We start from the raw sequence: 26,911 nt of genomic DNA, 5'->3' as shown, positions 1-26,911 counted from the left end.
GGCAGTTTCAGAAGGGTGATGTTCAAAAACAGTTGGTTATAAAGTATAGTGAGACAGAAAGTTTGAGATAAAATTGTGGTAAATAGTGGATCATTTTAAGTACTGGATTTCTGATAGTCCACGATAACTGAAAACTGATCACATGGAGATGAGTAGTAATTGTAATGAAAATGTTATTTAATGAAGACTAATCCAGTAGTGTCATTTGTGATAAATTAGAATGGACTCCAATAAAACACTTAGGATAGTTCTATAATTATGCATATATGAAGAGCTTAATGCCTTCAAAACTGAGTTAGACTGGAAAGGGAGTGACAAATGTGAGTGATGTTGGAAGAGCAGAACTTTCAGATTTTGATACAAGACTGCATATATTAGAGTAGTGGGAAAGATAATTCAAAGGTGATTCTTCAGTTTGGGGAATAAACGGTTAAACACATGGGCATAACTATGGTTAACGAATAAGAACAGTTTTAGCCTTTGGTTTTAGGCACATTTGGACAGCCAAATAAACTAAGTAGAACGCTTTTGTGTATATGTTAGGTGCTCATTAGGCAAAAGAAGAATGAGGATGTAGATATTTTAAGATATACTCACCTATTAATAAATTTAATAATAGACATAGGAGGCATACAATAAACATGATAGATATACAAAACGTGTGATCCATTTTGGAGGTGTAAGAGGTAGAGATGTCACTGGAAGGGAACATGGAGAGGCATGAGGAAAACTGGAGTCCTGAATATATCAGTAAAAAAGGAATATTCAGGTATAGTAAAGACTTCAATAAAGCAAAGAGAAGCATGGTTGTGGAAATACCATTGGATATGTGACAATTTACCTATTAAAAATAATTGCACTGAAGTTTTTAAAAATAGATTTCCTGGGGCGCCTGGGTGGCGCAGTCGGTTAAGCGTCCGACTTCAGCCAGGTCACGATCTCGCGGTCCGTGAGTTCGAGCCCCGCGTCGGGCTCTGGGCTGATGGCTCAGAGCCTGGAGCCTGTTTCCGATTCTGTGTCTCCCTCTCTCTCTGCCCCTCCCCCGTTCATGCTCTGTCTCTTTCTGTCCCAAAAATAAATAAACGTTGAAAAAAAAAAAAAAATTTTAAAAATAGATTTCCTTTCTCTGCTTTTCTGTTTTGCCTAACCTAGTTAATAAATAATATCTAGCAAAATATTAAAACTGTAGAAAACTAATGTAACTAGTGTAAATTATTATAAAAAATATAGAGAAAAGTTTTCTCGATCAAAAGAAAACTGGGTAAATGGTATTAAGTTTAAACTGTCTAAGAAATAATAAAGGCCATAAAATATGAAAATTTTCATGTATTTTTGTGGATTTTAAAGTGAATTGGAGGAATTTCTTGTAATTGAACAGTGTATATTATTGTGGCAATTTTTCCAGTTATTAAAAATTTAACAATATCCAGCAAAATGAGGAGCGACAAGATAAATTGGAAAAGAGATCTTTTCACTTTATATTATCGGTTTTTGTAAAAGTCAATAAACTAATGATACTGTTGGTTTCCATTTGTAAAATGTACATTCCAGGGGTGCCTGGTGGCTCAATCGGTTAAGTGTCTAACTTTGGCTCGGGTCATGATCTCGTGGTTTGTGAGTTTGATCCCTGCATCAGGCTCTGTGCTAACAGCTCAGATCCTGGAACCTGCTTCAGATTCTGTGCCTCCCTCTCTCTCTCTGCCCCGCCCCCACTTGTACTCTGTCTCTCTCTCTACAAATAAACATAAAAAAAAATTATAATGTATATTGCAAACCTTCCTTTCTGGGCCTTTATGTTGTTTTCAGACTAGTAGATCAGAACAAACTCATTCCTACAAGCTCTTAAAAGCATGAAATAAAACTTTTTGCACTTTTAATCAAGTTTTGAAGGACTGATTGTCTTTTCCTTGAATTTAACCTGCCTGGGTCTCGGCACATTCTCAACAATTGCAGTCTGACTAATAAAAGTGTGTGTGATATGCAATCTTGGCAGATTTAATTGCTTTGAAGAACAATTATTTAAATTTCTTTACATTGGAAGTGATTATTAGAAGAAAGCTTCCCTTGAAAGAATCAAAGTAATAAAGTTAAAATAATATACATCTGAAGCATGAACAATTCAAAAACAACATGTTTTAAGATTATACTAAAAAGGATTAATTTCACTAATAGATTTGCCTTATTTTACTTACTAAAATTTGATTCTGTATTTTAAGGGCTTCAAATACTGCTTTATCTTCTACTCTGGAATATTACAATGAATATCTATCTTTGATGAACAAAGTTAGTTAATGACTACATCCAAAACTTTATCCTGTCAATTTTGTCTTGATTCTAATTTTTTTTTATTGCTAAAATAGACTGAAGTTCATTATGACTACAAAACATGTAGTTTATGTGACATTCACCTAAATATTCAACCTCAACTCATCTTACTTTTGAAACCTGTTTTACCGTGTGTTTCCTGTATCTATTAATAACACAGTCGTATCCCACTGTTGTTTTTGACTCCTGAGTGTTTATTCCTCTCCAGGCCATACTCATTTTTCATTTAACCTCTTGCTTGGGACCATCTATTCCATGCATAATGTCTTATATCTCCATCCACTTGACCAGTACCCTAATGTAAGTTGTCTGTATTTCAATTTAATCTCAATTCAGTAGTCTTTCTCATAACGAAACAAAACAAAACAAAACAACCCCTCAGAATTACCCTTGGAAATAATTCAAGAGTAATCTTCCTATAACAGAGCCCTGATGGTATATTCCAGAGCTCCAACCTACAGTGTCAAATGCAAAGGATTTCATGTCATAGTTGTAATCTCAAAGTTTTCTCTTATGAAATAATTTTGCATGTTCTTTGCTTACATATCATTTATTCTAGGACTTGCCCTATTCACATATATGTCATGTAATTCTCATTTCCATGATACATTTTACACGCTGTTCTCTTTTTTTGAAATATTCTCATTGGTGCCCTGTATTTGCTAAGATTGGGTTCAAACAACTTGCACTGGATCTTTGGCTACAGTTTTATTAACAAAATACGTATTTTATTTTACTCATTTCTGATGTCTAGAAGGTAGTAGTATAGGCTTTGTGCTACGTAGAGATGTTATGCACAAATATGCATCTCTAAAATACATAGAAACTGTGTATTTATTCCTGGCATGAATGTTTGCCATGGTTGGCCTGGGATAGGCTTGGTTTATGCCTCTTCTCCCTGTACAGTTATTCAGAGTCCCCCTTCACTTTCATGAAAGTATCATTTTGGAAGATAAATTAACTTGCCATGCTACGCATTTCCAACGTAAAATGAGCTATTCAAATTAAGTGTACTTTTCTAGGTAACTGAATCTTTTAGTTTCAGTGTTTGGGTCGTTATTTATTTTAAGTATGTTGAAATTTTACCCCACGCTGCCAAAAACCCACTAAATAATTTCCTTTCTTCTTAAATAGTAAACTAAAAAATAATTAACTGACTTATTTTTATGTAGTCCTTGGATACTATTGTGGTATTTGTATCTTTGTCCCTATTATATAAATTTGACTTTTAATTTTGTTATGATTGATATGCTAATTGTTAATTGCTTTTATTCTTAGCAATTAATGTTTATTCCTATCAATAGTGTATCTACATTTAGTGATTGTTTTCTAATGCATTCATTTTATTTTTTTTTATTTTATTTATTTTATTTTTTTTTAACGTTTATTTATTTTTGAGACAGAGAGAGACAGAGCATGAACGGGGGAGGGGCAGAGAGAGAGGGAGACACAGAATCAGAAACTGGCTCCAGGCTCTGAGCCATCAACCCAGAGCCTGACGCGGGGCTCGAACTCCCGGACCGCGAGATCGTGACCTGGCTGAAGTCGGACGCTTAACCGACTGAGCCACCCAGGCGCCCCTAATGCATTCATTTTAACCATCTAAGACCTTGAGATATTTTATCTTGAAGTTAAGGGTTGCAGAGATAGAAGACCTATGTGGCAATTCTGATTTGGCAATTTTTTACCCATGTATGTTTAAGCACTTTCTTAAATATTCTGAGTGTCAGTATCTTCACTTGGAATACTGTTTTGTTTTTAAAGTAGATGATCTTTGGTATCTTGTTAGCAATAAATATTCATTAGATTGACAAATTTCTTAGCGGAGAGTTTAAAAAAACAGTATCTTCAGGTTGTGTCTCTCTTTAATGAAATATATCACAATATTATTAGTTATCTATCTTTAGAACTATTTTACTTATTTTTATTTCTCAATTAATTGTAATGGTTAATAATGTTGAAATATATTATTCATTTATTCGCCAGTTTTGTATACTTCTCACTATAATGAGCAATGGATATAAAAAGAAGGATATACTATTTTTACTTTTTAAAGTTTTTATTTTTAACTAAACTTTACACCCAACGTGAGGCTCAAACTCACGACGCAGAGATCAAGAGTAGCAAACTCTTCTGGCTGAGCCAGCCAAGCACCCCCATATGATTTTTACTTTTTTAACATTCATACTATTATGAGGAAGAAAAGTATAAAACATGTAAAAAGCGTCACTTGCTTTTAACAAAGGCCTGCTTAGTGCTTAACACATGTCCATTCAAGCACACTTCTGTGTGTGCATACAAACCACATATACATGGAAACAAACTCCACTCTTATACTATAATCTAACAATTTTGGACCATGGAACTCTCTATCTATATACCTATCTTTGCTGATTGATTAAGGTCCATTATGGGTTACTGTGGATCTTTGAGAAATTTTGTAACACATGATGGAAGTGCAGAAAGCAACATAGAACTGAAAGAAATGCTTTAGTTTCTTTGTGGTATTCTGTAAATAATTTGAAAAGTATTGTATCTAGGAGCTATTGGCCCTGACCAAGCTAATCAGAGGTGATTGTATCTTCAGGAAATAAAGTGACTACAACCCAGTAGAATGTGTGACTGACACTGGATTGAGGACCCTGATTAGTGATATGCCCAGAAGTAAGAGTACTTGGCTTGATGATTTACTTGTAAATATTACCTTATCACAATTGTGTTTATTTTCAGTAAATTATCCTTTTTATTTTGAATTTTTTTAACGTTTATTTATTTTTGAGACAGAGAGAGACACAGCATGAATTGGGGAGGGGCAGAGAGAGAGGGAGACACTGAATCGGAAGCAGGCTCCAGGCTCTGAGCCATCAGCCCAGAGCCAGACGCGGGTCTCTCACGGACCGTCAGATGGTGACCTGAGCCGAAGTCGGATGCTTAACCGACTGAGCCACCCAGGCGCCCCTAAATTATCCTTTTTAAATGCCAATCTATAAATTTCTCTCCTGGACACATAGCTGAAATGAACAACATAAGATAATATTAAATAATAATAAAAATATGAGACTTTAGTAGCGAGAGTAATCAATTTTTTTTAATCTTTTTGAATGCATCATAGAAGACATTACAGAGCAGTTGATAAAGTTTATGAGAGCAATTCTCCAGGGAGAAGAGGGACAGACATTTTAAGAAGGATATTCATAGGTCCTAGCTTAGGTCATTTGAAAATGAAGCGTCCTAAAATCACACAGGTGCACATGCGTATACTTTCATACATTCTTATGTAACATTAAATATATTTAAACTCTTTCTTTCCAATATTCTAAGTGAGAATTACCATTTATTGAATCTTCATCTGATTTAAAATCTTTATACACAAATACTATACAATATTGCATTAAATTGGTATTTTCAATATTAGATTCAATTTTTATTTATATTGCTCTTGGCACTATTTTGCATTACATAGAAGTTTTTGAGAAACAAAATATGGCATATTTGAAAATAAGAGCTTTACTTCCCATTCTTGTTTAATCTTATTTGTATGTATTTCAACATAGCCGAGATCCCATTTTAGCTTTCTCTATTTATGATCCTCAGTTTTTTGCCTTTTGTTTTTAACATACATATTGGAATTGAGAGCGATAAATAAAAATATTTATTCTGAGAAATATTGTTTTAGTTTATTAATGTAAAGTAACATGGCTAAATCCTTTAAATTTATTGCCAGTACCTGGCATGTTACCACTCATCATTTTCTCTAAAGATTATAGAATGTAATATTAGTCAATATGAATATACTGTGTTTTCTGTATTAAAGTATATTCATTTAAAGGGAAAAAAGTTCTGTTTTATGTAATATATACTATTCTCATTATTTAATATAAAAGTAATTTTGACTAATTCATAAAAAAGCAGATAAATCTAGCTATGTGTTATTAAACTTTACTAGCACTCATAAGCTATTTGGAAATAAATATAGTCAGTTATGGAAACTTCAATATAGGCAATTTTATTTTGTTTCCAATAAATAGATTCATGCTACTGAGAGGGAAGTAAATAGCAATCCACTGATCTATTTCCTGAACCTCTTTAGAAACATCATCATCTACTTATTAAGATGTACTTAAGTGATGTATTTTGTATTATTTTAAATTATGCTTACATGTCATAATCCTTGACCTTGCACAAATCTTTACTAAATTTAATCATCCTAAAAACTCCTGGTCCTAAAAAACAAGGTCAATATTCATGGTTTTTATTTTCTACATTCAGGATCCACCTATTAAGCCATTGTGTTTATTTGTCATGTCTTTTTCATATTCTTTAATATAGAAATGCTTGAAATGTCTCACTGTGTGTTTATATATGTGTGTGTCTTTAATGACATTGATATTTTAAGGGACCAGTTATTCTGTAGAATGTCACAATCTGAAGCTGAGTAAATCTTTGCTCATGATTATGTTCAGGTTAAACATTTTTCTCCCCTAACATTATTTACTTTTCAGTGTATCACATTAGGAGGCATACTGTGTCAATTTATCTTATTATTAGTAATGTTAAATTTGAATATTTGATTAGAGTGGTCTCCCTCAGAGCTCTCTATCAAAAAGTTGTCTTTGTATTCTCTTTGTTACATGAAGTATTTGAAAGAGTAATAATTTTGAAAATTTACAATGATGATTTTCTAATTACATTCTGTCTTCTACATTTAGTAGCTAACACCCTTCTATAAAAAGTTCCCTCTCTTCCCAATTTTCAAGTGTCACTGTGAATTCGTGGGATTTTTCTTTAATATATTATTATCCACATGGCCCTTTTTTTAATGGTCAAAAGCCTCAAAATTGGGAACCAGTTCAAGCATTTTCCTGTATTGTTTATGTTTTCTATAGTCTTCTAACACGTCTTTGCTTTCTGACAGAACAAGGTAGGCCACGTCCATCTTATATTTTCCCTGCCCCTGACATGGAATTTGCCATATATTCAAAGTGTCCTGATTTCTTTTAGTCAAGAATTACAGATAACAAACATATAGGTTATATATGCTATTAGAGTATTATAACTTCAAGTCCTTTCAGAGGACAAAGCTAGAAATATATACTTTTAAATATGGAGAATTCATACCACTATTTCCAATTCAGATATAAAAATCACAGTATTCTTCCTTGTCTTCCTCATATCCATTATTGTAACTTTCTTTTCTCAGAATAAGAAACTTGATTCCCCAAAATATCAATATATTTACTCATTTGTTTTATCCTAAAACAACACAAAATTTCAAAATACTATAGTAATGTTATGACAAAGAAAAAGCTGTTAACATGCAAAATATTTTATATTATATATATTTTTTTCCATAAGATAGATTCACACTATGTATATCCTGGAAGACTATGTATTCAAATTCTACTTGAGTTATATATATTTTTATGTGTAGTTACATTATTAATTTGATAAAAAAGGAAACTCATTTTTTCCTCAATTTTACAGTTTATCCAGTTTTAGAGTTTATCACAATTTTATTTAATTTTATTAATTTAATTTTATAATTATATTATAATTATATATTATATTTTATTATATATTTAATATATAATATATTAATAATATACACCATTATATATTTAATATATTTATTTAATATATATTTATTTAATATGTATATTTATTTAATAAATTTATATTTATTTATTTATTTATATTTATTTAATAAATTATATTAAATTTATAATATAATTTAATTATATTTAATTTAACTTTATTTTATGTCTTATATGTAGTATAAGATTATGATCAAAACAAAAGTACATGTAACTAAAACTACACTGAAATTATAGATATCTCCATCATTCCTTAGCCTATCCTCACTCACCCTATATGGCTAAGTATTTCCATTTGATTCTGATTTATCTTTCCTATGCTTACTCTTGAAAATAAGCAAATGTATTTTTATTTTCTCTCCTTTCTTAAACAACAGGTTTTGTATTACATATTATGTATACATTTTTATACTAACCATCGTGTTACTTTTTCTTACCGGTATATCCTTGATATCACATCGTATTTCTCATTGTTTTTTATAACTGTATATTTCTCTATTATACAGGTGTTTCACAGTTTAAATAGCAAGGTTTCCATAAATGAGTATCTAAGATTGTTACCAATATTCAATTATTACAAGTAATACTTTCATTGATGATACATGTGGGTGTGTGTGTTCGATAGAGTATATCTCCAGAGTTTACTTCTAGAAGAAAGATTACTCTTTCAAGGGGTAAATTAATATATAGTTTTGTTAGATATACCAAATCCCATTTTACAGAATATACTACACTACACTTCTAGTTGTCACATGTGAGTTTATCATGTAGTGGTTTTAGTTCCGTTCAACCTGTAGAGAAAATAATTTAAGATTCGTTCATGCCCAATTAAATGTGAGCAAATGTCTAAAAAAAGTAGACATTTCACCAAAGATAAAGAAATGGCAAATAAACATGTGGAAATGTATTGAACATTATTTTGTCATTAGGGAAATATGAACTAAAACCACAAAAAGTATCACTTCATACATATTGCTATATTTAAAATACATGTCAATAGCAAGTGTTGGCAAATATGAAGAGTAATGGGAATTCTCATAAAATGGTATAGTCATTTTGGAAACTAGTTTTGTACTTCATAATAAAGTTAAATATATATCTACCATATGATTTAATCTTACACCCATGTAACTAGGTAATTACTTATTTAATCCCACATTAATTGAGAAAACTATATTTACACAAAGCCTGTACACAAACAATGGTTATTCACCATTTATCTACTTTGGGCAAAAGACCACTTACGTGATTTGTCTCTGTTTTTATTGGGTTGTTTGTTTTTATTATTGACTTACGAGTACTTTGTATTCTGAATGTAAGTCTTTCATCAGATATATGGTTTGCAAATATTTGTTGCATTCTGTTGGTTTTCTTTTGATTTTCATGATAGTATTGCTTGCAGCACAGAATTTGTTTTTATTATTTCAGTGCAGTCAAATTTATCTTTTTTTTTTTTTTTTGTCTTTTGTCTTTGTGCTTCTGATGTCTTATTTAAGGATCAAGTGCTAGGGCTCCTAGGTGGCTCAATCAGTTAAGCGTCTGACCCTTGATTTTGGCAAGTTCATGATGTCACAATTTGTGGGTTCAAGCCCCATGTCAGGCTCTGTGCTGACAGCATACAACCTGCTTGGGGTTCTCTCTCTCTCTCCCTCTCTCTCTGCCTCTTCTCCTCTCCCTTTCTTTCTCTCCTTCTTTCTCTCTCTCTCTCTCAAAAATAAATAAATAAATAAATAAATAAATAAGATAAAGAAAGAAAGAAAGAAAGAAATAGAAAGAGAGAAAGAAAAAAAGAAAGAGAGAAAGAAAGAAGGAAGTCAGAGCCTAACTCAAAGTCACAGTTTCCTCATAAACTTTCTTCTAGGAAATATTTTTCTGAGAATATTTCTTCTAAGATATATCTTCTAAGTCATATTTTTTATCTCTTGCATTTGGATCAATGATCCATTTTGAATTAATTTTATGTAATCTTTAAATGTGACTCTAACTTCACTCCTTTGCAGGTGAGTATCCAGTTTTTCCAGCATCATTGGTTAAAAAGATTCTTCTTACCTCATTGAATTGTCTTAATATGTTATTGAAAATTAATTAACCATAAATGTAAGAGTTTTATTCTGGAATCTGAATTCTATTTCATTGATACATCTATCTACTCCTGCTATCACTATGTCTTGACTAGTGACATAGCTTTATACTAAATTTGAAGTCAAATAAGTATGATTCCTCCAATTTTTACTTCTTTTGGGGGCAGAATTTCGCAATTCTGGGTCCCCTCAATTTTCATATAAATGTTAGTATCAGCTTGTCAATAATTACAAAAATTCTTTTGGGATTTTGATAGTGGTTGTGTTGAATCTGTAGATCAATTTGGAGAGTACTGTCATTTTGACAGGATTAAATTAGAATCATTTTAATATTTAGTGTGAAATAAAGGTAGTTTACTTGAGCCACATTCTTTTAAACCGTTTTTAGTTTATCATGAATCTTCTCTAGACCTGCACTGTCCAGTATATGATGGTCACTAGCCACATATGAGATTCAAGTGTGTCTAGGGCAGAAGAGGAACTGTGTTTGTAATTTTATTTATTTTAATTAATTAAAATTTACATTTACAGACTCATTTATCCAGCAATTTAAAAACTTTTAAGTGTGGTTGGAGAAACTTGGGTATGTGATTCTATTTTATTCCCTGGAAAAATTTGACCTCTAAAGAAAGAGAAAAGAGTTCTGCTAAAAATTTTGCATCCAAATCGGGATGTACCATTAGTATCATATACACCCTGGATTGAAGACTTAGTACAGAAACAATAAAAGAGTAAATACCTAATTGAAAATGATTCATGTTAACTGTATGTGAAAATATTATTATTTTGGATATATACAGATAAATAAAATGTTATCAGAATTAATTTTAGTTGTTTATTTTAAAGTTTTTAGTGTGTTTAATATAAGGGTTTAAACTGCATAGTATGGGGGCGCCTGGGTGGCACAGTCGGTTGAGCGTCCGACTTCAGCCAGGTCATGATCTCGCGGTCCATGAGTTCGAGCCCCGCGTCAGGCTCTGGCCTGATGGCTCGGAGCCTGGAGCCTGTTTCCGATTCTGTGTCTCCCTCTCTCTCTGCCCCTCCCCCGTTCATGCTCTATCTCTCTCTGTCCCAAAAAAATAAATAAACATTGAAAAAAAAATTAAAAAAAAAACTGCATAGTATGTAACTCATGTTATACTTCTCTTGGATAGTGTTCTAGATTCTATATGTGAACGAATACTAACTTTTCAAGATCGCTCAGTATCACCTTAGGTGGAGTCAATAACCCTATACTGGACTATTAATTAATAACAGTAGTTAATAACTTTAATAACCATGAACACTAATTAATCTTACATACCAACTGTACTAAATACATTTTTGGGCATTATACCTATATTATGTTATTATGCTTATCCTTTAGAAACTCATTCACTAAATATTTAATGAGTGTTTACTATGTTTCATTTTCTGGAAATAAATATGGCTCTGCCACAATTCCTTTCCCTTTTTGCGACTTCTTTCCAAAAGAACAGGCTGAGGTCTATTTCATTATAATTCCCGTAGACTCCTGGAGGGCAAACTGGGACTCATTTATCTTTTTACAATAATATTAAGCAAATATTATGAGATACTTAATGCTCAAGGTAAATATACAAATTATTATTAAATTTTCATAACTAAAGTATTAGTTGTCCACCAATGTGTGTTGCTAACATGCGGGGAAGAGAGTTTTCCTTAAATGTCAGGGAAATTCCTATGAAATAGATACAGTACTAGTTGATTAAAGAAGAAAAGCATAAATCAAATACAATACAGGAATCCAGTGGTAATTAAAATGTATGCTTCTTGAAAAGTAAAGTATCTTTGCTTCTGAAAGCAAATGCTCTCAACTTAAAATTTCTAGATTCACAGTTGAGATATTCACGGACTATGCAGTGTTAAATAACATCAACTGCATGTTTTCCTCATGTGTTTTGAGTGACTAGTAAGAGTAATTTAATCAATAGAGTGTTCCAGTTCTCATTGAATAAACTGAAAGTAATCAAGAAATTTTGAGAAAAGTTTAATAATTTTCCATTCTTCACGTACATAATTACCATCATATATTTAGAAGTTAGCATAATTTATCAGTATTTACTCAGTATCAAGACGATGTATTACAATTCAATGATGATTAAATTGAATCAGTGTATTCAATAGAGTTTAAAAAGGTATCTCATATTTCCAGATTTTTTTAAATACAGAGGATGCAAAGCAAAAACTTCAAGGGCTATTGAAAGAATAATAAATTCATTTCGACAAATAACAAAAAGTCCTTCAGAAGAAATGATGGTTTTTTTTCTAGTTTCTTTTTCTTTAAATGTATTTTACTTTATTTTTTTAATGTTTTTATTTATTTTTGAGATAGACAGAGTGTGAGTGGAGGAGGAGCAGAGAGAGGGAGACACAGAATCTGAAGCAGACTCCGGGCTCTGAGCTGTCAGCACAGAGCCCGACGCGGGGCTTGAACTCACAAACCATGAGATCGTGACCTGAGCTGAAGTGGGACGCTCAACCGAGGGAGCCACCCAGACACCCTTCTAGTTTCTTAAGTACAGCAACAATATCTGAAATATATTTGTTTATATTACATTTACTTATTCATATTTTTGGGAAAAGAAAAATGAGGACTGGAGGAAGAAACTGGTGATAAAGATTAAGAATTTTTGTTCATAATACTGATAAATCAATCTTCAGACTGACAATATATATTTGCCACATATTTTAATATGTATATGTATATATTTGTTCCCTATATATGTGCATATATTAATGTGGTTACGTTCATTATCTACTTACCTATCTAAAACCAACAAATAACTTCTGTTTATAATACTTAAAACACATGTAATTAATTTTTTTTTCAATGTTTATTTATTTTTGGGACAGAGAGAGACAGAGCATGAACGGGGGAGGGGCAGAGAGAGAGGGAGACACAGAATTGGAAACAGGCTCCAGGCTCTGAGCCATCAGCCCAGAGCCTGACGGGGGGCTCGAACTCCCGGACCGCGAGATCGTGACCTGGCTGAAGTCGGACGCTTAACCGACTGCGCCACCCAGGCGCCCCGAAACACATGTAATTAATGAATAAGGAGACAGAAAACCCAAGAAAAGTGGGCAAAATTTTAGATAGTAACTTCAGAAAAATATATTTACAGATAGTTAATAAGCATAGGAAAGACTATTCAACATCAAGAGTTATAAAACTAAACTTGCAGTGAGGTACCAGTCACTCACTGACGTGTACAAGATGTCCAACGATGCTAAGTATCAATGTGAAGAGCAAGACAAACTCTTATTTTGTTAGTAGGAGTGCAAATGAGTAAAACAATTTTGGAAATCTTTCTGTTGGTATTTACTAAAGCTTAAGCTATTCCTATCCTATCACATAGCAATTTCACTCCTAGGGATAGATGCCTCAAGAATGAATGGCAGCATCCACTAACAAACTTGTAGAAGAATGACCTCAACATCTTTATTCAAAATTGCCCCATCCATTTTTTTTTACAATGGAATAGATAAATTAATCGTGGTATATTTATTAGAAAACTATATAGCAATGAAAACAAAGAACTCTACACACAACAGCATTGATGGGCTTCATGTACCTAGTATCGAGCAAAAGGAGAAAGATACAAAAAGATACATGCAACATAATTCTATTTACAAGGATTTTAGAAATAGGCAAAATTCATTTATTTTGATAGAAGTCAAAATAGTTCTTACCTCAGGGGATGCTAAATAAGAATACGGTAGAGAGGCATCCTTTGAAGTGCTATGTAGTTTCCATATATTGACCAGAGTGGTAGTTTTACTCTTAATTTTGTGCACCTTCATGTGTTCTATACCTCAATATACCTTAATAAAAAAATCCATTCTGGACGCCATATAGAGGATGGATTGTAGATAAACAAACTGAGAAACTCTAGTAGCAATCCAGGTGACAGTATACGGTAGCTTACATTGAATAACAAATCAACAGAAATGGAGCAAAGTAGGAAGATTTGTAAAGTACTTTTGAGATGGTACTGTCAGGAATTTTGTAGGACGATGGCATGGGTTAGGCAGGTGAAATAAAATGCGCAGTCAATATGGGATGGTTGAGGAGGGAATAGAGACAATGAACTTTTTAACACAGAGGAATAGTAAACATTAGATAGGAGGTTCTTACATTTTTGTTTGCTATTTCCCAAAATGAGTACTTATATGAAATGGATAAAAAAGACGAACAACTGGTAAAACAACTCCTAATTCCAAGTTTTATAGCATATATATTCTAATATATTCTGGTACTTAATTTACATTTACAATGTAATTAAGTTTCCTGTTTGCCTAGTTATGTGCTTAGTATGCTTATATCTTTTGTGATAAATTATCAGAAACACTGCACAGCTGGCCAAAGCTTTTTTTCACAAAAGCACCTCATTAGAAATCAACAACTTACCTTTAAATTCTTTGAACATGTGGTGCAAAATCTGAATTCACGTAGCTATGTGTTAGCTGCAGACAGCCTGCCTCACTGATCTTACTGTGTGATAGATATATTTTAGGAATGGGTTGTGGAGAATGATGATTTTTGCCTATTGCTATTTAAATATTTTATGATTAAAAGATCTTTTTTTGTTTAGCACAGGAGTCAGTAGAATATTTCCCAAAAGCTTTGTTCATGATGTTGATAAGCTCTGATGCAATTTAAAAAATTAGTTTCCCCCCTTATTTTTTATATTTTCTCATCTCTTATTTTTTTAGAATGACCATATTATGAACTATTAAAGTTTCCAATTAGTTTTTTTTTTCTGCTGGTTATTAAAGATATATGTAGATACACTTTTAAAAGTATATACTTTTAAAAGAACGCTGTTATATAAGTAAAAAACACTTTCTTAATTCTTCCAAAATACAGCTAGTCACTCTATTTACTTTAATATGTATCCCATTTTTGTAACCTACTGCTAAAACCTATACATCGTTTTTTTTTTCTGATTGAAACTCTTTAATTTTTTTTATTTTACTTTTGAGAGAGAGAGACAGCTTGAGCAGGGGAGGAGCAGAGAGAGTAGGAGACACAGAATCTGAAGCAGTTTCCAGGCTCTGAGCTGTCAGCCCAGAGCCAGATGCGGGGCTCAAACTCAGGAACCCTGAGATCATGACCTGAGCCGAAGTCAGACGCTTAACCGACTTAGCCACCCAGGTGCCCCAAAACTCTTTAATTATTTCCACATTTGATTAGTTTTTCACTAGAGGGGTTATTCAACAAAAATGTTTATTTAAAGATAAATGAGACTTCTTTTAAGTAAAAAAAATTAATCAATCAATTTTCCTGTCTGGTCTTTACTTATAGAGTGGACACATTTATCTTACGGATACATATGCCAGTCATAATTTAGTAACATCGAGTTGATTTATAAATCCAATATCCTTATTAAATCACTAGAACTTAGTATCTGCATTTATTAATGAAAAATATAAAAGATTTATAAATCTGTAACTGTAATTTTGACTTTTAGATTTCAGGTCTATTCCTCACTAAATGCTGTCAAAATCTGATGGTTTGGCTCATTGTTTTTTCTGCTTTGGTCAGTATTGCAATATTTTCCCTACCTCCAACATTCTTCAGAAATAGAACTGCATGCATATGAATTCCCCATTGATTTCTTCATTTCTACAATTTTCTTAATTTTTACAATTGCATTACATAGCGATGGTTGAGATTATTGATTATCTAAACTACTGGAAATAGTGTTCTAACTCAAATGCCTTCACTACATTAAAAATTTCCCCTCAAAGCATTTTTTTTTCACATTATAGAAAGGAATTTTTTAAAAATTTCAGACCCTATCATGTTATTCTTTTGCTATAAATCTTAGTGTCTTCTCACTGCTTTAAGGGAAAAAAAAAAACTTAAGAAGGGCTCTCAATATGGTCAATCGTAGGTGGTGGAGACTTTTCTACATCCTAGGCTGTGTCTCTTTCTAGCCCCATCTTAATTCACACCATGCCTCTCTCTATATTCCAATAATAATAATATTTGAAATTCTTAAATGTCAGTGCTTATTTCAGGACCATGAACTTTCCAAGTGTTCTTCCCACTACCTGAAACCCATTGGGTCCATCATCCCCAGATCCCTCTTGACCTAATTATTCCACTTAGCCTTCATATTTAAAAGCAACATTTCTGTTCGTAGCGAAGTTTATCATAGTGCTGCAGCTTAACTCAGCTTGCCTATTAATGTGTTTACGGTACATTACAAGATACTTTATAGCACTGATCATGTTTATTTTTTATTTTTATTTCATTTTTTATTTTTTGTTATTATTTGACATCTCCCATCCTCCTAAACTGAAAACTTCATGAGAAGAATCTTGTCTCTTTTGCTTATCATTTTCTGATATAACTAGCAGAGTGTCTTTTATGTTTTAAACCTCAGCCAGTAGTTGTTGAATAAATGAGTAAATTGAAATCATCATGTACTCTAAATGTTTTTTTCCTATTTTTGTATAATACGGTTACAGCAAGATATCCAATATAAGTAAGAAAAAGTATCTCTTTCATATTAATAAAATTTGTCTCAGGCTTCATAATAAACAATCCATATCAATTTTTAGAATATTCTTAATTAACACTAAAATATCAGAACTATTTAAAAAATATTAGAGTTTTTAAGTAAGGTAAGGCCAAAATCTGTAGTATGTGGAACAATGCTTATATTAAGTACTCAATAAATATAAGGTCTTGATTTTTTTTTAAAGAATATAGTTTTGACTAAAAACAAGGAATTTAATCACATTAAAGAAGTATTTTCATTAGGTGGTTTACTCTACAACCCCAGTTCTCAGTGGTTTGGGGCATGCTTTTTCTTTCCCTGCAGCACTCGTTAGTAAAGTGGTCCTTTGTATGGAAATAATGCTTCCTCAGCTCCAACACAGCAGCACTGAACCCTGCCGTGCTTCAGATCTATCTGTTCATTGATGGATGAGGATCACAGAGGGTACAGAGGATATACAGCTTATCAGAGGAGTGAAAAGTTGAATGTCTTTCTACCACCTCAGCCTATTCAGGCAAAACACTGAACACAAGGTGAACCCCAAGGGTGCATGCTGTGTGCAAACAGAAAGCGCAGCATCAAAGGCAAACTATAGAACTAGAAGCTAAGAAATAATGACTGCTCTAACAGTAGTACCAATATAAATATTGGAAAACATGTTATTCATTGCTCTATTTTTGCCCTATCTAAAACAGGCTCCATATGTTATCACAATTTATGCATATGACCCTCATGTTACTGTCCTTGTTATGGATGAATTTATCTCCCTCAAAATTCTTATGTTGGGACCCTACCTTGCAATGGGGTAGTATTAGGTGGTGGGGCCTTTGAGAGATAATTAGGATTGCATGAGTTCACAGGGTAGAGCCCTCACGAATGGGATTAACCTTTACAAGTCACAGAAAGACCTTGAATCCCTTCTCTGCTTGACCACATGAGGATACAAGGAAAAGTTGGCAGTCTTAAACCCAGACAAGAGCCCTCACCAGAACTTAACCATGCCTGCACTCTTGATGTCTGACTTCCAAACTTCAGAAATGTGAAAAATAAATTTCTGTTTTTTTAAGCCACTCTACCTGTGATATTTTGTTATAGCAGCCTGAACTAGGATAGCCACTATCCCCAGTGGCTGAGAGAGAGCACCCAGTGTAGTGTTCCCTCAGTCATAGGCCAGGGGTGAGATCCAAATCTCCTTGGAGAAGGCATGGCCATGACTCATTGAATGGAAGAGAAGTTGTGCTGGTGCTGTGCTGGAGGAACTTTCTGGAAGTCCTTCCTCTGGAACTTGCTGGGAACCTGTCTTCCGGGGTGCCTGGTGAAGCCACCCACAAGGAAGTGCTGATGCCAGCAGGCTGGGTCCAGGGACCCAGAGGGCTTCCACAGAATCAGCCAAGAGGGGTAATGGATGCAATGCAAAATAGAAATCAAACATGAGTCAGCAGGAGGTGAAAGCAGAGTTTATTGAAGGTATAGAGACAGTGCAGGTGCGGGCAGTGTCTGGGAGACTCAGAAAAGAAAGGAGAGAGTCTCATCTTTGCTTGAGGCCTGGGAGTTCTTATTGAGGACTGTAGTCTGGTGTACCAGTCCTCTCAGGTGTCCAAGAACCAGTTAAAACAAATGCGAGGGTTCAGGTGTTCTTCCTTAGAGGCAGGGGTCTTGGTATTGAGATGTCTATCACTGGTGGTCTGAAATACACACATGGTCATTCCATCTGGTCATTTTTATCTGGTTCTTCCTTAGACATTATCTATTCTAAAGAAATCATTAAGTCCTTGCCCCTTACAAGGAGGACATACACTATTTGCATTACGAGGCATGTGTAAAATGGAGGTGAATGTCCTGGCAAGAATAGAAACTAGGAAAGGAGAAAAAGCAGATTTTTATAAGGTCCTTTAGTTTTCCTACCTCAGTGCCACTTCTCAGAGTTTTCTGTGAACCAAAACAAATGGATGCCAGGGAAAACTGTTTGTTGCTGAGTGCTGCTGGCTGCCTTGAACTGCAGAGCCAGGAGCTATGGAAGCTACAGGCTGAGAGGAACACATCAGAACCAGGAAGAGAAAGCCCCTTCCTCCTATAGAATATCTACTGGCAAAGTGCTTTACTGGTGAACCTTCACATTAGTTCAGCTCACAAAGGAGAAATAGCACAGCTGAGAAGCAATAAATGGATCACTGTCATAGTTATTTATCTTATCAATGAGTATATCTTTACCTCCTCTCCACTTCTAACCAGAATTTGTAATGCCAATTCTGTTGCTAGCTTTGTTTTCCTTTCTTAACGGAATCCAAAATGTATAAACTATAAGCTCTTTCACTTTTTTATCGTCTCCAGTTTCCCCCATTATGGTTAACTGAAGAAAGTAAAACTTTACCTTTATTACAGTATTTTTCAATCTTGAACAAAGCTTACCAATGGCAACTATAAGGCTGATTTCAAAGTTTTCTAAATCTTTCATTTTTAGTAATAATCAAATATACATATTTTATAACACTATATGGATTTAAAACACATGCTGGCTGTTAACAATTGGAGAGTTGTCAACAAATCAGATTTATATTTGAAAGGATCATCCTGGCTTCTCTTTGTATAAAAGGTTTTGTATGATAGCTAGTGAACCAGAAGGAAAAGGAAGTAGTCAAGGAATAGATACGATGTTGGCAGCAGGGCAAATGCTGAGAAAGTATCAGATTTAGGATATATTTTAATGATAAGTGTGACAGAATTTTCTAATGGATTGAATATAGAATGTGAAAGAAAATGAGATTCAAGAATGATTTCAAAAATTGTAGCTTGATGAGTTCATTTGTCTAAAAATACTTGAGGTAAGTGATTTATCAAGATAACACATACACGCACATTCAAAATATGTACTGAAAGCAACATACCAGTTGTTTTTTTTTTTTTTTGCCTAAGTCATGTCTTTCTTGAAACCTGATAATTATTCTAGGCAGATATTTTCTCATGTATTTTCAATAGAGATGAATGATAGATATTAAAGCATCTGTATTTCACATATACTATAATTCTTTCCTGTGAAAAAAATTAATAATATTTAGGGAAAGCACGTAGTACAAAAGCTTTATTTATACCAAATTCTTTGATCCTTTACTTCCTAAGTAAAAAAGAAGGTAGAAGGAATAAAAAAAAAAAAATGATAGCTGAGGGGGAAAAAAAAGCCAACTGCTGATAGTGAAGAATATAGGGAATGTTCTGGGCTAGAGGAGATTAGGCAGAGGATGTTGTGACAGGTCTCATGAGGATGACCATGAGGGTCTGAGGAAAAATTCATAGGATGCTAGAAGCATCTGATGAATGGCTGGACAAACACTTCAGGTCCTATTTAGGTTGATATTTAATTCATTTAAATATTTATTGATAAAATACTTGTTATGTGCTAAGAATACAAATAAAATGAATCATCTTTCCTGATCTTATGAACCTGTAATCAATAGATAGCAAGAGAAGGCACAGAAAGCAGACTTATTGATGGATCATTTTAATGTTGTTTCCTAAGTGATAAGCTATACACATTTACCATGCAATATTTGCTTATTTTTCTTTATATTGTATGTATCTTACTTTTCTGCGTACCTTCACTGTAGTATGCTTCATCACTACAAACATAAACAGTCTTGGGATTGCTATGGATAATTGAAGAGCATTTGTATATGTGCTTGAGTGGTCACTGTCTTTCTCTAGAGGCAGGGATAGTGGTAATCATATTTTATCAAGAAAAGTTGCTAATCTTGCGTTAACAAGGAGTCCTAAGTATTAATGATTAGCAGAGTGAGAGTAAAAGATCAGAATACAGGAATGTGTCCAGGACAAAGCCTTTAATTCCTTTCATTCCAACTGTACCACTAGATGGGGATCCTTGAAGGGAGATCATATGTGTTCATATATGAATGGAAATTATTAAGGGTGATTTGGTTTACAGTAAACAAAAATAACAAATAAAAGTTATTCCATATTTATTAGGAGCAAAGTATATCCATTATTTTATTTGTTTCTCACAACAAACCATTTTAGTTATTTTGGTAAACATTTGAAGCTAAAAGTTCCCTTCCAGCAGTGCAGGGCTTGGCTTAAAACACAAATAAATAATGTCACCATAATTAGTGAAACTAGTATTCTTACCTGGGGAAGTACAGTATCATGTTTTCCTTAAGCATAATAATTATAATTAAAATTAACTAATTTTTGATTACTTGTTCAATGTCTTTTTTTTTCTGTTTGATTCTAAGCTCCATAATGGCAAAGGTTATATTTGTCTTGGTTCCTATTTTATCCTCTATACCCACATGACATACTCTTAATAAATAACTGTGATTTAATGGATGAATGAATTAGTTAAATTCATTAAGTGATAATACTATGAGATATTTATTACTATCTGCATTTTATTTTATTTTTTTAAGTTTACTTATTTAGAGAGAGAGTGACAGAGACAGAGACAGAGAGTCCACACACAAGTAGAGGAGGAACAGAGAGAGTCAGCTCTGCCCTCCCAGGACAGAGCCCCATGTGGGGCTTGATCCCCTGAACCAGGACTTCATGACCTGAGTCCAGATCAACAGTTGGACATTTAACCAACCGAGCCACCCAGGCACCCTCCATCTGCATTTTAAACACGAGGGGAAAAAAGGCCCAAGTTTTTGCTCAAGTTTGCATATATTAAGTGACAAAACTAGCATCCAAAAACTAGGGTTTGAAGTCCCAGACTCCAGTATCTCTTATTCTACCCAAGATGTTTACTGTCCCTTAACTCATACACATGGTGAGATATTGTCAAAGGTGACCATATAATTCATAATAGCAACAATTAAAATAATAATATCAACAGTTAAAAAAATAATAGCAAGAGTTAAAATAATAATAGCAACAATAATTTATTGAGTGTCATTATGTCCCAGTTATGATGAAAATTGCCTTGCATGAATTATCACTAATAATTGAGAAAAATGTCAAGATCATTTTAACTATGATATTGACAAAAGACAAAATGGATCATATGGAACCCTTGTTCATTCAACCAGTGAAGTCATCAAAGGCACCCATAAAACACAGTGTGAGTAACAAATGGTACTGTTTACGAAAAAGAAAAAATTCTTTAACTCTTTTTTTCAGCATCTTAAGTAGTCCATCTAAATAGCCCATAGTTGGGGTACCTGGGTGACTCTATTGGTTAGGTTAAGCATCTGATTCTTGACTTTGGTTCAGGTCATGATCTCAGGGTTGTGAGATGGAGCCCCACGTGGAGCTCACCCTGGATGTGGAACCTACTTAAGATTCTCTCTCTCCCTCACCCTCTGCCCCTTCCCTGCTCATGAGTGTGCATGCATGCACATGCTCTCTCTCTCTCTCAAATAAATAAGTAAATAAATAAATAGCTCTTGGTCAAAAGCATTTGGATAGTTGTAATTGACTGAGCAGTATAGAGAAACCAGTTAAATCAGAAGCTTAGTTAGCATGTAGCTCTAACTGATCATCCAGGAGTAAAGCATTCAAAGATAAAAATCAGCCTTGAGAGATGATGAAAAGCAGGACACAAAACAGAAGGGGAGGAGGTGAAACACCAAACCTAATATATAAGATAATGCAGAAATAGGGAACTTCAATAGAAAGCAAAATAAAATATCTTTGTACATAACATACAGCATGCAAGAATTAAAAAGCAGACAATAAATTGGAGATATGTCACAAAATGTATAAATACATGATACAAGAAATACAAAAGAAACATACAAATTAATAGGTTTAATATAAACTTAATAGATTAAAAAAAGATACATTATGTAAAAAGTGGAAATACAACTACATAACAAAATATGAAAGAGGGGCACCTGTGTGGCTGAGTCGGTTAAGCCTCCGACTTTGGCTCAGGTCATGATCTCGCGGTCTGTGGGTTCGAGCCCCGCATCGGGCTCTGTGCTGACAGCTCAGAGCCTGGAGCCTGTTTCAGATTCTGTGTCTCCCTCTTTCTCTGACCCTCCCCTGCTAATGCTCTCTCTGTGTCTCAAAAATAAATAAATGTTAAAAAAAATTGAAAAAAAATATGAAAGAATGTTCAACATTAAATGATATTCAAAGTCATCAATAAGAAAGTAAAAGAAAATTATGTCATCTTATAATATGTCATCATATTAAATGGGAAAATGTTTATGTAAACAATACTATGCAATATTACAGTGGTTCTAGTGAGTAGAGGTCCTCATATCCTTAGCTTTGGATGCAAATTGTTACACTAGTTCAGAAGTAATGTGGCAATAAGGTACCAAGATTGCTAATGAGGTTTTTGTCAAGGTATTCCACAAGTGGGAATATAGCCTATGTAAATAATTAGAGAAATGGATGATAATTTGTATTCAATGATTTAATTTGGAATCCAATTAAACTGCCAGATTTTTGTCTGTTTTAAGCTTCCAGAAAAAAAAATCAAGTAGAAAAAATAAGAAGCTAGAATAATGGAAATTTTAATATCCGTGCTGAAAGTATATTAGTATCAAAGCTTTCAATGATCTAAATGAAAATGATTTCATCCTAGAAGTCCCTATTAAGCTAAATATCAATTAAGTGTAAGATAATATAAAGGAATTTAAAGAAATGAAAACTTTAAAAACAATTGCTTTTACACACACTTTTACAAAATAACACCATTAGAGATAGTGGGAGTGAATAAAAGAAGATGTGTGATACATAGTGAATTCCTTTGGTTAGAGTGAAAGGAGTTCTAGACATGTAGCAGTGCGACGTGTATGACGTGACTACAGAGGCTGGCTAGATCTTTACTAAGCACGTACTTTTTTATGGCAAACAGCTAACAGGCAGTTTTGTAGTCCTCTTATAGCTAGAAGGGAGTCATTTGACTGTTTCCATCTATTGGAACATGGCCTGAAGTGACATTCTACATGTCCCGACCTTTCCCCCTGAAAACACTTCATGCTTTACAACCCTTTCTCTCCCTTCCTTCCTCCAGTAGTCAGCCTTGTAGACAATCCAGCAAAAGCTTTGAACTTTTGCTTGAACTCATATCTCAGTAAAGAACCAGCCAGGAGATATATTCAGCTAGGATTGCATGATTTAGACAATGCATGAGTATGATACCCTTCGTCCACAGGTTACATGCATAAGACTTTGGATTCTAAGGGTTAAAAAAAAATGATCTTTTGGTGGTAGTGGCGATTTGCCAAATAAAGTCCCACCAAAGGAGACATGTTAATGGCCCAACACCTATTATTTTACATAAAGGTGTGCTGCAGCGTAAGAGGTCTTTGGAAATAGAATTGTTTGGCAGCTGTGACCTTTCTTGGCCAGTGAAGGGTCTTTGCCTGTTCCCTTCTCCCACCTTGCTTTCACTTCTTAAAAGGAAACATGGGAACAAAATTGGAAGCTGGGGTACAAACTGACTGGATCTAACTGTCTGGGTTAAGATACCAGCTCCTAGACGGTAGCTGACTGAGGTAATCCTGCTGCTTAGTTTCTCCAAGACTTGAAGGACTATGGATGTTGCAGCCTGTTTCACTACAGAAAGCTAGCAAGTGTCAAAGTGTGAGAAGTTGAATCTGAGCGCATTTTCTGCTATAATAAGAAAAGTGGGGGCCCAACACCCAGCTGGCTCTTTGTGTAGCCAATCAACAGTGAGCTCCAAGAATCATTTTTGGACAATCCTGCTTTACACAATACAGTGAAAAATTTTTTTTTGTTAAACTATTGAGATTTGGGGATGGTTTATTATAACAGTTATGCTCTGAGTGACAAGAGAAAAACTTAGATAATTTCTTAAAATGAAAGATCAAAAAATAGCAGTATTATATTTTCTAAATTCTAGTTAAAATAACCGGAAAATACAGAAATGTAGCTAATAGGTTTGGAAGTGGTTGACTGGGCAGAGTGGGTCAAAGGGGAGAAAAGAGGAGAACAGGAATGCTGTGTTTGCATAATAGACCTTGTAGGATCATTTAGCTTTGAAACCTTTTTTCACATTTTCTTTAATAATAAACATTATATTTTAATAGGAATAAAGTATGTTTATCACAATTTTTTTTTACGAAGTTGAAAGCATGCACACACTCTTTATTCCAATAGCAGAATGATTTCATGTATTTCTGAATATCCAGATAACGGACTACTACGCAGCCAAAAATGATAATCTTCCATTAACATAATAAGAGAGGGAAGTTTACACCTTATGAAATAGAATTATGGATAATTATTGATGTATGCTACCAGAATACATTCTATGAAATTATAGCAAAATATAGCTTAGGATCTTTGTTGAATTTAGGTTATAAATTGTTTCTGTTTATGAGCATTTTATAATTTTCACAATTCTAAAACACCATCTAAATGTGTATGCGTGTGTGTGTGAGAGAGAGAGAGAGACAGAGAGAGACAGAGAGAGAGACAGAGAGAGAGAGAAAGATTTTTAGAAATTAAGAGTGATTTAAATTTTCTTTAGAGATCATCAGGCCAGTAGTTGAATGAATAGCTATTTATTAATGGCCAAGAAATGATTATTATTGAAGGAAATATCATATTTAGACCTCTAATTTTATAACATTTTATGTAATTATTGATAAGTGGTAGAATGATTTATCTGATAGAGCACTGAGTCACTAATCACATTATATTCTCCTTAGAGAAAAATACCATTTACTTCCAGATGTCTTGTATTTCCATAGTGGTTTTGTTTGTCTGTTTTGCTTTTCAACTAAAGGCACTGAGTAGCTCCTGCTCAAAGATTATTATTTTTTTTGAAATGGCAATCAGACAATTTTTAATTTCAAATAGGACATAATTATTTAGTATTTTTGCATTTCAATCAAAGCTATATCAGTATCTGGATGGTGTGACATTTAGCAAGGATATAATGTTCTTCTCAAATTTAATATAATCTCAACTTGAATATAATATTCACTTGAGCACCCCATATCTTTGGATTTAGAAAATGTTCTTATATCTGAAACATAATTAAAATATAGAATGTGAAAAGAAGTAATTGCATTTAACAGTAAGGCTCCAGGCCTTTTAAGAGAAGATGTGTACTAACAACTGGTAGGGGGGAAAAAAAAAAGTAATAGGAAACATTACTCACTGGTAACATCAGAATCTAGAACGATAGATCAAAGAGATACAAATTTAACCAAATTTTCTTTCAAATTTTCTTACAAATTTTCTTTCAAAAAAAACACCTTATTTATCTGAATACTGAAATAATTGTACCACCGCATCCAGTGCTAGAAATGATGGGAATAATGAAGTCATGTTTAAACTAAACAGTATTTGTACATTTCAGAACTCTAATTTAGAAACTTGCTTGTTTGATCTTTCTCCCATATGGTTTCTACTAGAAGACTGTCCTGACTAATAATCTTAAAGCCACCTAAATTCATCAGGCCTCATATTCCATCAACGAGAATGATATTAACTGCTGCAGTTCTCACCCTTACTATCTTATTTATCCCCTCCATTAACCTCATTCACATGTTACTCTGCAATTACTATTTTCTAATCCAATTCCACATTAATTCCATTTACAAAACTTTGCATTGTGCCATCTGGAAACTTCCTTTCATTGTTATTAATGTCAAATTTAAAAATCTCATTTTCTTTCTGTATATTCCTTTCACTTTATGATCTTTTCTCAAGTCTAAATCTCTTCTATGTCTAATCATTACTCTTCTACCTTGAGCAAAACAAACAAAAAAGTTTCATGTCTTAGGCAGTTCATATACAACATCTCCCTTATTTGACTTTTATCTACTACATTACTTGAAAATTTTGCTACTTACTGTAATCTTCCTCTTCAGCTCAAGTCTGTCAGTCATCCTAAGTGGTTCTACAAATGTGGATAAATTCAAAATTCAGCTGTGTCAGTTCCTTCGCCTCCTTTTAAAATAAGTTATATTCACTTCAATTTCACATTTCCCCCATTCCCTTAGCAATAACATGGATCTTGTCTTCACTTGAATATCTTCAACCTGGAAATTCAGTCATTCTATTCTTTAATTGCTGCTTCTTTGATTTCCAATTTTTTCACATTACTAGGTTTCATCTACTTTTAAAAATCTCATATTATTAAATCTCTTGATAATTTCTCCCTAGTTGTGACCTCTTTTATTATTGACATTACCCAGTATAGATTCCATGTTTCATAACTGTAATGGATCTGTCCCTGGTAAATATACTTAATTTATTTCCCCTGTAGTACTACCGTTTTGCCTACTGGGCTATCTAACATGTGCCTAAATCTCAGATGTATAATCACATAAACTAGTAAGTCTAGAAATCCATAATATTCGAAGGCTGCATAACTCAACTCTATTTTCAACAGATACTTTTTTTACAATGTCACAAAGAAAAATATAAATAAAAACATCTT

General features: G+C 33.4%; 1 long non-coding RNA gene across 1 annotated transcript; it reads right to left on the bottom strand.

Moving 5' to 3' along the window:
- Positions 1 to 17,971: 17,971 nt before the first annotated feature.
- LOC125164133 (uncharacterized) lies at positions 17,972 to 26,369 on the bottom strand. Its single transcript, XR_007151649.1, has 2 exons — positions 26,322 to 26,369; positions 17,972 to 18,215 (listed from the first exon to the last, which is right to left on the bottom strand). It is a non-coding gene; the product is annotated as an uncharacterized LOC125164133 (long non-coding RNA).
- Between the last annotated feature and the right edge of the window lie 542 nt (positions 26,370 to 26,911).

The sequence above is a fragment of the Prionailurus viverrinus genome, chromosome B1 (genome assembly GCF_022837055.1).
Source record: "Prionailurus viverrinus isolate Anna chromosome B1, UM_Priviv_1.0, whole genome shotgun sequence".
In the NCBI taxonomy this organism is placed as follows: domain Eukaryota; kingdom Metazoa; phylum Chordata; class Mammalia; order Carnivora; family Felidae; genus Prionailurus; species Prionailurus viverrinus.
The sequence above is the reverse complement of the archived record's forward strand: the minus strand, read 5'-3'. Positions and strand labels throughout refer to the sequence as shown.